Consider the following 15,200-nt stretch of genomic DNA (forward strand, 5'->3'; position numbering starts at 1 on the left):
ATCAGTTACTCAGTCCCACAAGGCAAGCAGGCGAAAGAGCGAGAGCGAGACTCCCTTCTTTCAATGTCCTTATATGGTCTCCAGCAGAAGGTGTAGCCCAGATTAAAGGTGTGTTCCACCACACTTTTAATCCCAGATGACCTTGAACTCGGAGATTTAATCTTCTGGAATCCATAGTCACTATGCCTCAAGATCCCCATACCAAGATCCAGATCAGAAACTTCTATCTCTCAGCCTCCAGATAAGGGTCACTGGTGAGCCTTCCAATTCTGGATTGTAGTTCATTCCAAATATAGTCAAGTTGACAACCAGGAATCGCCACTACATGAGTACACTGTAGCTGTACAGATGATTGTGAGCCACCATGTGGTTGCTGGGACTTGAACTCAGGTCCTCTAGAAGAACAGCCAGTGCTCTTAACCTCTGAGCCATCTTCTCCAACCCCCAGAGCTACAATTTTAACTTTTTTTTTGTTGTTGTTTGCTTCTTTTCTTTTTGTTATATTGGTGTGCATTAAACACAGGGCCTCACTTGTGCTCAGCAACTGCTTTACCTCTGAGCTCTATCTCCTAGCTCCTTTTTTCTTTTGAGACAAGCTCTTATTATTTAGTCAAGGTTTGCCTCAAAATTGTGATCCTCCTGCCTCTATATCCTAAGTGTTAGGATAATAGGTGTAAAGGACCCCAGACCTTAACACAACTGACTCCATGATGGAAGTGGCGGATGGGCCATAAAACTCAGCATGTAGCCAGCACCACTGGCCAAAAAAAAAAAAAAAAAAAAAAGAAGAAGATCTAGTCCATCAAAGTCCATAGCTGTGGACAGTCTCTAAATGTACAAACTTTTTTTTTTCTTCTGTAGTTCTACTTTTAGCTTAACTGCTCTTGTTAACAGAAGTATGTCAACCCAGGATATGGTTTTTTTGCGCTTAAAATTTCATCCCGAGAAAGGCTCATTGCTACACTGGGATCCCAAATACCCAGTGTAGTTGCTGGCCAGCTAATAAAGACTTTGCATTGGCTTAAACCCATGTCCAAGCATTCTTCTCTGGTGGATGCCTCACGACAATAGGCATGTGCCACCATATTCTACCTTCCTCTTCACAACATCTCTTACTCTGTGCCTTCCTTTATACACAGCCCTGGTCAGTTCTTTGGATTAGGCATTCATTATCCAGAGAATTTAATATCTTCCTCCAGCCTCTGGCATTTGCAGGCACATTACACACACACACACACACACACACACACACACACACACACACACACAGAGTCCATATACAGGTAAGCAGGTTCAAACCTGTACACATAAATGTCACTTGAAGTTGAGGGTCTAGTTCAGTGGTAGGGCAGTTGCCCATTGGTTCTATCCCCAGCACAGAAAATAAACACACTCTGAGTCTGACTTCATGTTTAAGCTCTCTCTGAGTCCTTCCATGTCTATAGTGTAAAGTCTGAATATTTCTCGGCAAGCCTTGTAAGGCCCTTCCTGGCATGATACTCCTTGCTCATAGTTCTGAACTTGAGTGGCTTGCTTATCCTCTATGCTATCTCCGAAATTTTTTTTCCCTAGAACTGTCCTACGCAGGGAAGTCCTCCCTGATCATGCTGCCAGGATCTTAGGCAAACCTTTAGTGGCAGACTTTATTCTTTGGCTTGCCAGTACAGGAGGGTAGGCACCAGGTTAACCTACTTTTCTGCTCTCAGGACCTGGCACACTTTGAATGGCTAATCAGAGACTGGCAAACCCATTGTACAGGGGCTAAGGTACATCCAGTTTGTGTGCAGAGCCTAGGAGCTTGTGACCAGGCTATCAAATTACTCAGTTGTTGTAAAGTACCAGGCCTGGGGCACACTAGAGTGTGATCCAGGACAATCCCATGGAAAGTAACTGAGACCTACCAGAGCAGACCTTTCCCAGAGGCCGACCTGAGAACCAACACAACACGTGGGACTCAGTCACATACAGGACGGCAGGACAAGGAGGAGCCATGAATAGCCCAGGAGAAGGAGCAGGGTGGCTGTCACAGGCTCCCTGGCACAGACCCAAGTAGGAGGAGGCCAGGACTCATTCATCCAGGGCCAACCCAGGGAAGACTGCCTAGCAGGCTGGCCCGGCTTAGGCCAGGCCACCAGGGGAGGGGATTTCCTCTGGCTCCCTCCTCCTTGGGAACCTGTCTGGACAATTTTAGTTCTGGGAGGGCGGGAGGAGAGCCTGGCAGGCTGCGGCTCGGGCCTCCAGGCAGCTCCGTTGGCTGCTTGAAGTGCAAGATCCGACTGCAGTGTGGGACCACTGTGCCTCGGCCTCCCCAGGTAAGGTGCAGGGGTGGATTGGGGGATGGGGGGAGGAAGGCGGTGGGAGGCCGAATGCTGAAGCAGGAAGCTGGTGGCAGAAATTCTAGGTAGCTCCCTAAACCTGCTGACCGTCAGCGAGGGGAAGGAAGATTAATGCTTCCAGAGTCAACCTTCCGGAAGAACCTAGAATGTCTGCTTCGGGTTCTGAAACTTTTCAAAGTTGGCAGCGCCCTGGAAGTGGAAGGAGAGCCGACCTGGGAGTTTAATCCTGCCACCTCGCTGCAAGGTTCAAGCAAGCACTGTTTCATTACTTTCTCCCCAGCATCCTCAGACTCCCAGGGCTTATTTTTATTTTTGTTTTGGGCGGGAGGAATGGTGGTGTATGTGTGTGTGCGTATGCGTGTGCGTGTGCGTGTGTGTGTGTGTGAGACATGTCAGCCACACCTATAACTGAACTGGTAATCGTCTGTATCACCATCTGAGCCAGAAACTACCTGGGCTTCCCCAGCCTCTACCTCCTCTGCCCTGGAGATTGGCAGGTAGAGGTTTCAGCTCTTCCAACACGGCAGCTCTGCTGTGACTTCCTCCTTCCTGCTATGGGCACCTAAGGGATTTACCTCAAGCAATCGGTCTTTTATTCTTGGCCATTTGTTTACTCATTAGTTGAGCACACACATCAGTTGTCTGAAGGGAGGAACATGTCCTTCCTGCTGTGAATAAAAAAGTTGAAATTTATCCACACGTATCTACAAGCTGACAGGCAGGCAGCGGGGCATGGCAGGAGTTACAAACCTGGACTGCTGACCCTTCATTTCCTCTTTACTTCCTGGACTTCAGCATCCTCATCTGTAAGGGCCTGGATTTGTTTGTTTGTTTGTTTTTTAAAGATAATAAGGAACTATGTGAATCCAGGGCAGGCTGGGTGGTCAGCTCACAGTGGGGCCTGGATAAACATCTGTGCTTTCTTCTTCTTTGCCCCTCCCTAACTGGCACCTTCCTTGCAGTAAGCTTGTAAAGATAGAGAAGACAAACCCTGGCCTTGACAGTGTCTAGGTGGCTTGTAAATTGAACTGAGTAGTGGAGGCAGGTGCTCTAGGGAGTGGGAGGCCAGAGATGTGAAGGAAGGAGACGGGCCTCTGGCTGGATGTACAAACCCTGGACCAGGGCTGGGACCAGACGGTGATGCCGTTTCTGACTTGAGATCTGTCAGAGACATTATTCTCCTTCCATACTTAAGAAGATTCTATTTTATTACTTCTTTTTGGAAGAGGGTCTCACTATGTTATCTGGGCTGGCAGAACTCACTGTGTAAACTAGACTAGCCTTGAACTTCCAGAGATCCTCCTGCCTCTGCCTTCCCAATATGCTATCACTCCCAGCCTTCCTTCCCCATTAAATATTTGTTGACAATTTTGAACATTAATGAAATATATTTTAGCCAGTTTCACACACCCTACCCCCCTTCCTCCCACTGGTATTCTTGTCAGTGAATGTCCCTTTTACATCAAGTGTGTGGCTTCCTGAGTTCAGTTATTTGCTGAGTGGGGGTGGGGTTTATTTAGTGTCAAAAAGACCAATTATCTATGACACACTACAGAAGAAAGTGACACCCCTTCCCCAACAAGTGGTGATTGCCTCTCGTCCCTCAGTCCCAGTTGGATCTGGCACTTAGCCATCTTCAGTGCGTGGTCTTGGGCTTGTGGGTATCTGTAATCTCATCATTCAGGAGGCGGAGTTCAAGGCCAGTCTGGGCTGCACAGAGAGACGTTGCCTCAGATACCAAACCAACCAAACACAAAGATTCATTGCATCGAAACTCTGCTATATTACTCTCATCCCCATAGGCTTTCCCTAAGGCCAATACATAATGGATCCAGGATTCAGGTTTGTGGATCAGAATTCACGCTGTCTGCTCAGTCCCTGAAGTCTTTCAAAGTCTCTGTATAGAGGACAGAGAGGGAGGCGTCATAATCACTTCTGTTCTGAGCTGTTTCACTCAGGTGGCAGGAGACATGCTTGTAGTTGTTCCTCATTCATTCATTCATTCATTCATTCATTCATGTGCTCTATCTGTCCTAGGAGACCTAAAGGACCCCAAAGGGGGGTAATTAGTCTGGCTTGATGATTCATGCCTGTAGTTCCTGCACTGGGAGGTGGCTGCAGGAGGATTTTGTGAGTTTGAGGCTGCCTTGAGGTACATAGTAAATACTAGACCAGCTAGGGCTGCACAGCAAGACCCTGTCTCAAGTGAACAAAACCAAGGGTCCAGATAGTGTCTGCACTGTTACATAAACAGTGTACCTTCTATGCTCTTGCTATAAAAATGCTCCGTCAGTGAGTCTTTTGTGAGTAGATGAAGCTAAGCAATATCCAATTGTGCATTCCTTAGACTGTGCAATAAGGATGCAAAATGGCTACAACAGAAGTCTTGTACTTAAGGATGCCCACAGTCTGCAAAGAAAGCATCCCGGACACAGCAGAGGTTGGTGAGCCACATTAGAGGGCCCTTCACTTCCACCATGCAGTGTGGCTCTGACACATCCACAGTGAAGGAGAGATGTAAAGGGACTCAAACTGGGACAACAAATTGGGAGGGAAGATGTTCCACGGAGGGCAGAACTCACGAGGAGACCAACTGGAGAAGGGGAACCTGGCCAGCTCTGGCTCAGTGTGGTCACAGTACAGGGTGTATTTGGGGGAGTGCACCCAGGAGGTGGATACAAGACGATCAATGCCAAGGCCACAGCCTCAGTTGTATACTAAGTTTGAGACCAGCTTCTGGTACACAAGACTGAGGCTGTGGAGACAGTTGGCAAAGTGTAGGCTGCACACGTGTGGGATTGATCTCTCGGACTCTAAAAGCTTCATGTGATACCACATAATTGTTATCCTAACTCAGCTCTAGTGGGTGGAGACAGGAGGATCCCTGGGGCCCTCTGGGTAGCCAGATAACTTCAGCAGTGAGTAGCCACAATGTCTGTGTCACTCACTGTTCCCGACTGGAGATTCAGTGTGATCAAGTACTTCTAGCTCCTGTTGTCATGGCTTCTGGCCATGAGGGTCTGAACTCTCAGACTGTGACAAGAGAAACATTTTCTCCTTTAAGTTGCTTTGCTAGGTATTTTATCACAGCAAGTCACTAGTACAGGCAGTAAGAATCCTGTCTTAGCTGGGGTTTCTAGTGCTGCAATCAAACACCATCACCAAAAAACAAGTTGGGAAGGAAAGGGTTTATTCGGCTTATATTTCCATAAAGCTGTTCATCACTGAAGGAAGTCAGGACAGGAACTCAAACAGGGCAGGAACCTGGAGGCAGGAGCTGATGCAGAGGCCATGGAGGGGTGCTGCTCACTGGCTTGCTCAGCCTGCTTTCTTATAGAACCCAGGACCACCAGCCCAGAGCTGGCACCACCCACAATGAGCAGGGCCCTCCCCATCAATCACTAATTAAGGAAATGCCTTACAGCCAGATCTTATGGAGGCATTTTCTGAATTTGTGTTCTCTCCTTTCAGATAACTAGCTTGTGCCAAGTTGACATAAGACTAGCCAGCACAGGTTTGGTCTGAGTATTAAATAAGCTATTTTTCTGTGAAAATCCTTAGAATAGTGTACAGCTCATAATTACTATGAATGAGTAGACTTAAGTAAAATCAGTACTATATATTTTTTTTATGTAAGTACACTGTAGCTGTCTTCGGACACACCAGAAGAGGGTATCAGATCTCGTTACGGGTGGTTGTGAGCCACCATGTGGTTGCTGGGATTTGAACTCAGGACCTTCAGAAGAGCAGTCGGTGCTCTTAACCGCTGAGCCATCTCGCCATCCCAGTACTATACATTTGTAGTAAGGTGTGGCCCCTTCCATCTATTCACCAAATCACTCTTGTTTGTTCTTACTCGATCTCCAATTATCTCTTCCTCCCTCTCTCGCTCCCTCCTTCCCTTCCTTCCTTGCCTAGTATACACGGGCATGAATATGAAGCCCTGAGTTCAATCCCCAGCATTGCATAAACTGGGCATGGTGGTACATTAGGGGAGTGGAGGCAGGAGGATTGAAAACTCAAGATCTTAAGAAATTTGAGGCCGGCTTGGTCTAATATGAGCTGCTTTTTAAATTTTGTCTGGGATCCTTGCCAAAGGAATGGTGGCACAAAGTCAGGTTGGAACTTCCTATCTCTATTTACTAAGCAAGAGAATCTCTTACAGGCAAGCCCAGAAGCTTGTCTTTGGTGTCTCTAGGTCCTGTCAAGTTGACAGTATCAACCATCACACAGTCCTCTTTTGGGGTGTGTGTGTGTGGGGGGGGGGGGTTGAAACAGGGTTTCTCTGTGTAACTGCACTGGCTGTCCTGGAACTTGCTCTGTAGACCAGGCTGGCATCAAACTCACAGAGATCCACCTGCCTCAGCCACCAAGTGCTGGGATTAAAGGAATGTGCTATCAATGCTCAATTTCATATAATTCTTTTACAGATGAAGTTCCTGAAGCACCAAGAGGTTTAATGCAGGCAGGGGGTGTTCCTATGGGATTCAGGGACAAAACATTTGGTAAACAGCAGACATGGGCTTTGTTTGGTGGGGGTTAGCTCCTGGTCTGAATTAAGAAAAGTGACTTTTCTATAGTCAAGCAGGGACTACACTGGAGCAGGAGCCAGGGTTTTCTGACTCCTTTCCTCTCTTCATTTACTTGATTGGCCCATTCAGGGTTCACTGAGTGCCTTTTACTGTGGTAGATGCTATGGTGCAGATGGAATAGGAAATGAACAATCCTGACCTTCCGGCAACTAGAACAGACAGACAATAAATATGCCAGATATTTTTAGGTATGGTAAGTGTTTGGAGCCAGGAAGCAAGAAAATGTACTAGAATATTGGAGTGGAGGAAGGTGTGGGCAGGGAGACTTCCTAAGGAGGTGCCAGCCCTGTGGGGGGTGGGAGTCAGGGTTGCTGTGTTGGGGTTGGAGAGCTGGTTAGAAGGAACAGCAAGTGCAAGGTCTCTGAGGCAGGAGGATGTCTGATGAGTATCACAGATAGGAAGAAGTCCCTATGGCCGCAGCATATTGTTGGGAGAGATTGATGGAAGCTGGATTCTAGAAAAAGTCAGGAGCCAAGTCATGTAGCTGCTGTGTTTATCCTGAAGACAATGCAAACAGCTAACAGCTTTTTTTTCCCTCCTTTGGAGTGTTAGCAATGGAATCCAAGGTCTTTACCTTAGGAAAGTGCTCTACCGGCTGGGATACACCCTAGCCTTGCCATGGCTTTTGAGCAAGTTGATATACTCCAATGTATTGTTTTAAAGAGCAGGTGGAAATAGGGATGGAGGTGGAGGCTAATTTTGGAGGCTGCTTCAGTTGAGTCATCTGCAATCTCCTATATAGAGGGATACAGAGATGACCAATGCCAGTGGGAAGACACAGTGAGATGTCCTCTTGTCATCTGGTGTCTCGCGTAGCTTTTGTTACCACGCCTAAGCTCCGGGAATGGGCCGTGCTACCAGCCCCCTCCCAGATTCTCTTGAGTCCATGGATAAAAACCACACACACACACACACACTGCTCAATTTCAACTTGCCTTATTGGCTCAATTGCTGGGCATTATTAAACTACCTCGGCTAACATGGCTAGAGTGCCCTTCCCAGTACTCTTAGCTCAACACCCTAAATCGGTTCAACTTTAGTTGCTCAGTTACTTTTAGTCCCAGCTCAACATCCCCAACATCCCTGCTTGTAAAAGTGGCCTGTGGTTGCTCCACCTGAGATTTCACATGGCTGCTTGGCTTTATTCTCTCTAAAGCATGGTGAATTCTCCCTTCCTCTCTCTCCTGAATTTGCTCATTTGCTTCCCGGCAGGGACCCAGAAGCCCCGCCTATTCCTTCCACCCAGCAATTAGCCCACGGCTTCTTTACTGATAGATCAAGAACCAATTGGGGAACAGGACCTTAGCATCAGAACCACCCCTACAATCTGGCTCTGTATGTTGATAGCTAATGCTGTATTACAAGTAACTCCAAAATAAATGTTACGGAGGTTGCACACTTTTTCTGTTCTCTGCCAACTCATGTCATCTCGTTGTTGTGCTCTTGGCTGGGAAGACCAAGGAGGTGTCATTATTGGCCTAGTGCCCTGTTGCTCTACATGGTCCCAGCCTCCATGCTGGAGTATGGCCTTCTGCAGAGCATGGTGGCCTAAGGGTAGTCAACACATCTCTTAAAGCCTGGCCTTCATAGTCCCCAGGACTCCTTCTGCCACAGGCACAGGGTTGGCCCTGTGACTTAAGAAGAGAAAAAACTAATTCCATCTCCTAGTGGGAGGAATGACAACTAGTGTGCTCATCTTCAGTGTCCCACAATAGGCTCTGGAAACTGAATGGCTTGCCCCACTGTGCCCAGGCTGACCCACTTTTCATCTGAATCACTGCATATACTGCTGTGCAGCAATTCTTAGGACTTTCTATTTCCCTCTGAATAGGAGAGGAGCAGACTTTTGTTGTTGTTTGGTTGCTTTGCTTTCTTTTCTTCCTTCTTCTATGTCTTTCTAGTGTCTAACACACACCAGGCGTCTAGGGATGGTTTGCCAAAACACACACTCACCACATGAGCTTTGGTGATCACCAGAGAATGGTGGTGTATGTAAGGATACCCAGGAGGAGTGGCTAAAAACATATGCTGGCTCTCAATCTCTCTCCCTCTTCCTCCCTTCTCACCTTCCCACCTCTGCCTCTCTCTCCTTCTCTCCCTTTTCCTCTTCCCACCCCCTCCCTCTCTACACTGTCCCCTCTCTGTTTCTCCCCTTTCCTTCTCCTCTCTCCCTCCTTTCTGTCTTCCTCTCTGTCTCTTTGATTCTCTGTGTCTCTGTCTCTCCTGAAAGCTGGGATTAGAGATATGCACTGCCATGCCCACTTGAGATCGGCTCAGTGAACACTTCACCTTTTGAGCTACTTTCCCAAGCCTGAAAACAAACCTCTAAGGCAGCAGCTGCTTCCAGCGCCACCTCTTCTCTCTCTGTCTCTATTTCTCTACCCCTCCTTGGTTTTGTTGTGGGGTATTCACCAGAGAAGACTGCTTGGAAACGAATTTAAGCCAATAGAAAGTCTTTATTAGCCAGTCAACAGTTACACTCAGTGTTCAGGATCCCAATGTAGCACTGAGCCTTTCTCAGGGTGAACTTTTAGGCATAAAAATCGTATTCTGGATTGACATATTTTGGTTGACAATAACTGTTAGCCAGAAGCAGAACTACAGAAACCAGAAAGCAAGACTAGTAGATTTAGGGACTTTCCTGTAATTTACATACTTTGATGGATTAGGCCTTTATTTTCATTTGGTAGGTGGTGCTGTCTGCATGCTGAGTTTTATGGCTTGAATGGCACTTTTATCATAGAGTCAGTTTTGCCAAGGTCTGGGGCCCAGGGGCTCATCGGTTAAGAGCACCCATGTTCAGTTCCCAGAACCTACATTGGGAAGCTGCAATTCTAGCTGCAGGAAATTTAGTGCATCTGGCCTTCCTGAGACACTGCACTCATGTGCACATATCTACTCCTAACCACACTGTTGAAAATAAAAATAAATCCTTAGGGGATGGAGAAATGGCTCAGAGGTAAAGAGCACTGAGTGCTCTTCTAGAGGACCCAGGTTAGATTCTTAGCACCCACATGAGAGCTCAGAACTGTCTGTAACGCTAAGATTTGACACTCACACATATATATGTAGGCAAAACACCAATGCACATAAAATAGAAATAAAAAAATTGAAAATAAAAATAAATCTGGGTGTGGTTGTCCCTAAGGGTTTGTAGGCAGCCTAGTCTACAATGTGATTTCCAGGTCAGCCAGTGCTATATAGAAAGACTTAGCCTCAAAAAAAAAAAAATAAAATAAACAAAAACATGAAAGGCATGTCAGTAGGGTGTGGTAGTGCATGCCTGTAATCCCAGCATTTGGGAAGTGGAGACAGGAAGAACAGAGTTCAAGATCATCTTTGGCTATACAGAGGGGAGCATGATCTACATGAGATCCTGTTTTAAAGAACAGGGGGTGAGAGTGGTGGTGGTGGTGGAGAGAAATCCTAGCCCTGAGGAGGCAGACAGGAAATCCCTGGGGCTAGTTGGCCAGCCAGTCTAATCTACCATCATGCATCCCAGTGAGAGACCCTAACCCCAAAAACCAACAAAGGTGGACAGCTCCTGGGGATGGACCTCTGGTCTCCACACACAAACACATGTGTGCTTCATGTATGTACCAGCACATACTTCAATATACATACATACACACAAGTGAAAATAGTTTGGAAGAACACTTACAGATTTGCTTTCTTTCTTCCTCTTTTCAAGACATGCTTTCTCTGTGTAGCCCTGGCTGTCTTGGAACTTGCTCTGTAGACCAGGTAGGCCTTGAATTCAGAGGTGCCTCTCAAGTGCTGGGATCAAAGGTATTATGCTAATGCCGGACTACAGATTTCTAACAAAAGCAACGATTTTACATTCCTACAGTACTGACATGGTGTCAGGGTTTCTTTAGTCCTGTGCTCTGGAATGCGAGCTAGGTCAAGTCACTTAAATAATGTTATCTAATTTTGGAAAAAATTCTGGACTGTCTTTCTCAGTGTATATGAGACAGCTTTGAAAGCTCAGTCATGATCAATAAGGATGGTGATGTGTTGAAGATAATACAAAGTCCTGTCTATAACAGTGGGTACTTTTTTTTGGGGGGGGGGGTACAGGGTTTCTCTGTGTAGCCCTGGCTGTCCTGAATCTCACTTTGTAGACTAGGCTGGCCTCGAACTCAGAAATCCACCCGTCTCTGCCTCCCAAGTGCTGGGATTAAAGGCGTGTGCCACCACAGCCTGGCTAATAGTGGGTACTTTTAAGAAAGATTCATTTAGGAGCTCAGTGGTTAAGGGCACTTGTTGTTCTCTTAGAGGACCTAGGTTTGTTTCTCAGCACCCACATAATGGTTTATAGTCATCCATCACTTTAGCTCTAGAAGATCTTATGCCCTCATCAGACCACGTGGGTGCTCAGACCCAAACCCTATCTTCTATAAGAGCAGCCAGTCCTCTTAACTGCTGAGCCATCTCCACAGCCCCTCCCTCCCTTCACCCTTTTTTCTGAGACATGGTCCCTGTGCAGTCCTGGCTGACTTGGAATGCACTACGTAGGTCTGGCTGGCTTTGAACATCCGTTGACTCGCCCACCTGCGCCTCACAGGTGCTGGGATCACAGTGTGTCTCACCCATGTGCAGCTCAGCAGTGCATGCTAGTATCACCATCACTAATTTACTGGGGTGTGTGCACCTACATGATATGTTCAGTAGCTCTTGGGGGAGCAATGTGATGTAGCCTAGAGCCCCAGGGAGCTGGCTTTCCAGTCACCCGGAATGCAAGCTTTGGTGCCTCGTTTGCTTTATCTGTAAGTGGAAACAGTATCTTCAGCACAGGGTGAATAGGAGCATCTCCCAAACTAACATGAGTAGGAGAGACTCTGAAGACTGGATAAGGGAGGAATTATGATAGTCTTTTAGTGGAAGTAATACAAACATACTATTGAGCACACCACTCAAGCTATGGTAATATGAACATACTATTGAGCACGCCACCCATGCTATGGTTCCTAAGCCTGACCCACAGCCAGGGTGGTGGAGTTCAAGGAAGGAGCTTTGAATGCACAGTGGAGAGGCCTGGGGAGGCAGAGCTCCTTACCTTAGTTGCCCTCTCTACGGTGGGCCAGTGGGTTTCCCCTCCAGAACGGAAACTTTTAGAGATGGGGTTTCTGAAGGCATTTTTTGTTTTTTTTAGATCCTTTGTCTATTTATTTCAAGTTGTGTGCTCATACATGGAGCAAAAAGAAAATGGCCACAGCCACAGCCACAGCCACAAACCTATAATACTGAAAAACCAGTTCTTAATTTTAGTCGCTAAAAAAGCATCCTTTCAGGCCATGGCCACAGAGAGATCCCTGCAGGCGCTGGACCAAGGCATAATGATGGTTTACAGTGTGATGAAGGAGGCTGTTAATCTCTGTGGCTCAGAAGCCCAATCCCTGGCCTCACCAATTACCCAGGTTGCCTAGCAACGCCACCAAAAACCTCCCACTAGGCCCAGCTGGGCGGCAAGTGGGTGCGCTCAGTACAGACTGCTTGGCTCTCTGGCCACATCAAGGCTGGACTCAGCCCCGGGGAGGGACTTGCCTGGTACTGATGAATGGGTGGGACCAGCTGCATGGAGAAAGAAAAACAATTCAGCTGTTTGAAACCTCCCTGTTTCACTGCAGTTAGCAAACAACATAAGCGGATGGCCAAGGTGTCTTCCATTAATGAAGAGCTGTCCAAAGGGTGCTATCCCAGCAACCCTCCTGAACTAGGTAAAGAAGAGAAGGTGAGCCTGACTTAGTCTTCCCAGTTCTGAGAGAGGTGAACCCTGTTCTTGTGTGGGCACTTGTGCCCGTTTGCTTCCCCCCTGGTAGCAATGGCAGTGTTAGGAATTTCCAGCTCTATCCTGGCCTGCATGGTGACCTGAAGATCAGCTTCCATTTAGAATTCCCTGAGTTTGGGCTGGGTCTGTGAGGGAGGAAATAAGGTGAGGTGTGTGTGTGTGTGTGTGTGTGTGTGTGTGTGTGTGTGTGTACATACATAATCAAAATGAAGATGTGCACTTCGATAATGTGTGGTTCTTAGAAAACACAGAAGAAGGGGCTGGAGAGGTGGCTTAGTGGCTAAGAGCACTGGCTGCTCTTCTGAAGGACCTGGGTTCAATTCCCAGCACTCACATGGTGGCTCAAAACCATCTGTAACTCCACTTCCAGGGGGTCTGATGCCCTCTTCTGTCTGCCACAGGTATCAGACACGCACATAGTATACAGACATAGATGCAGGCAAAACACCTGCACATATAAAATACATTTAAAAGAAAGGAAGGAAGGAAGAAAGAAAGAAAGGAAGGAAGGAAGGAAGGAAGGAAGAAAGAAAGAAAGAAAGAAAGAAAGAAAGAAAGAAAGAAAGAAAATATGGAGAAAGGGAAATATCCATGAAGTTTGGAGTCAGAGGTTCCAGGCTCTCTCCCAGCCTTGCTGGGTGTAGGACCTTGATAAAGTTGTTGGTGGGAGCCCAAGTTTCCTTATCCATGAGATGGGGTAAAGTGCCTCACTTTACAAGGATGTTCACAAGCTGGGCAAGGTAGCTCATATCTATAATCCCAGCATTTGGAGGCTGAGTTAGAAAGGCCACTGTGAGTTCAAGGTCAGCCTCAGCAACAGAATGAGGTTTTTGTCTCAAAAACACAAGACAAAACAGGAAAGCAGCCAGGGAAATAGCTCAATCCTCAAAGTGGTTGTTGAATAACCATGAAGATGTGAGTTCAGATTCCCAGAACCTACGTAAAAAGCTTAGTGCACACCTGAAATCCCAGTGCCAGGAGGTCAGAGACGGGGATCCCTGGAGCTTACTGGCCAATCAGTCCTGCTGAGACTCCAAATAATGATAATAATAATATTAATAGCAACAATAAGAACAATAATAATAGCCAGAAAAGACACTATATATTGATCTTGCCTCTACATGTATACAACTATGCATACATCTCTCTCTCTTTCTTTCTCTCTCTCTCTCTCTCTCTCTCTCTCTCTCTCTCACACACACACACACACACACACACACACACACACACACACACACAAGAGTGCTCAAAGCTAATAAAACCAAGGCTCATTGGAACTAAACACAGATGTTGGGCATATTGATGCCCTAGGCCCTCTGGCAACCCTCACAGCATGGTGGCTCTACAGATCTCAGCGGACAACTCCGAGATGGCAGAACAGTGATGGTTGGTGAGTGTGCAGAGGATATCAACATGGTAACCTAAGACAAGGCCTTTAATCCCAGCACTTGGGAGGCAGAGGCAGGCAGATTTCTGAGTTTGATGCCAGCCTGGTCTACAGAGTAAGTTCCAGGACAACCACGGATATAGAGAAACCCTGTCTCAAAAAAACCAAAAAAACAACAACAACAACAAAAAACCCATAAAACCCTTTCATGTCTGGGAAGGCATGGCCTTAGGACCATGAGGCATCTGGTCAATTCCTCAGTCAGAAATGGAGAATGGACAGGTAGTGGGGCCAGACTATACAGACTATAATTCCTCAAGACTCCCCCATCCCAAGCATGGTGGTGCATGACTTTAATCTCAATGCTTGCAGAGCAGAGGTAGTCAGATCTCTGTGAGATCAAAGCTAGCCTGGTCTCTATAGCAACTGTCAGGCCAGTCAGAGGTGAATGGTAAGGCATTGGGTTTTGTTTGTTTGTTTGTTTGTTTGTTTTGTTTTGTTTTTGTCATTTTAAATTTAAGCAAATACAGTTGACTGCCCAAATTTAGGTCATACCTCTGCCCTAGGTAGCTAGGGCAGGGGAAATGGAGAAATCAGGCATGCTTCCTTCTATAATAGGAGGTGGTCCCTGCTGCCCATTAAGAAGAGATTTGCAGGGCTAGAGAGATGGCTCAGTGGTAAAGAGCACTGGCTGCTCTTCCAGAGGACCCAGGTTCAATCCCCAGAAACCACATGGCAGCTCACACCTGTCTGTACCTCCAGTTCCAGGGGACCTGCTGTTACAAAGACATGCATGCAGGAAAAAACACCAATGCACATAAAATAAAAATAAATTATATATATATCTCAAAAAGAGATTTGGAATTCCCCAAGAAAGTGGACAATTGACCAGTGTTATCAAAGGAATTTACTGACTGGAAGTCCTTGATTTTGAGAGACTGAACACTTACAGTTTGGTATTTTATTGACTATTGCCTGTAGCCTGCGCCCGTGTGAATGAATGTGAGTTGAAAGGCTGGTTTTGCCAGATAAACTTTTTTGTATTATGTATTTTCTGTGATCTCAGTGGTTATAGTCTTTGCTTCTTGTTTGAG

At 46.6% G+C, this 15,200-nt stretch overlaps 1 protein-coding gene across 2 annotated transcripts in view; it reads left to right on the forward strand.

The window, feature by feature from the left end:
* Positions 1-2,215: 2,215 nt before the first annotated feature.
* Rhbdl2 (rhomboid like 2) overlaps positions 2,216-15,200 on the forward strand; it is a 42,322-nt gene continuing 29,337 nt past the window's right edge. Inside the window, exon 1 of one of the 2 annotated variants that reach the window (NM_183163.2) lies at positions 2,216-2,312. The gene's annotated coding sequence lies outside the window, so the exon portion shown is untranslated. Of the gene's footprint in view, positions 2,313-12,562; positions 12,663-15,200 lie in introns of those variants that run through there. The other variant, XM_006503025.4, reaches the window with a different exon arrangement.

The sequence above is a fragment of the Mus musculus genome, chromosome 4, assembly GCF_000001635.26.
Source record: "Mus musculus strain C57BL/6J chromosome 4, GRCm38.p6 C57BL/6J".
Taxonomy (NCBI): Eukaryota; Metazoa; Chordata; class Mammalia; order Rodentia; family Muridae; genus Mus; species Mus musculus.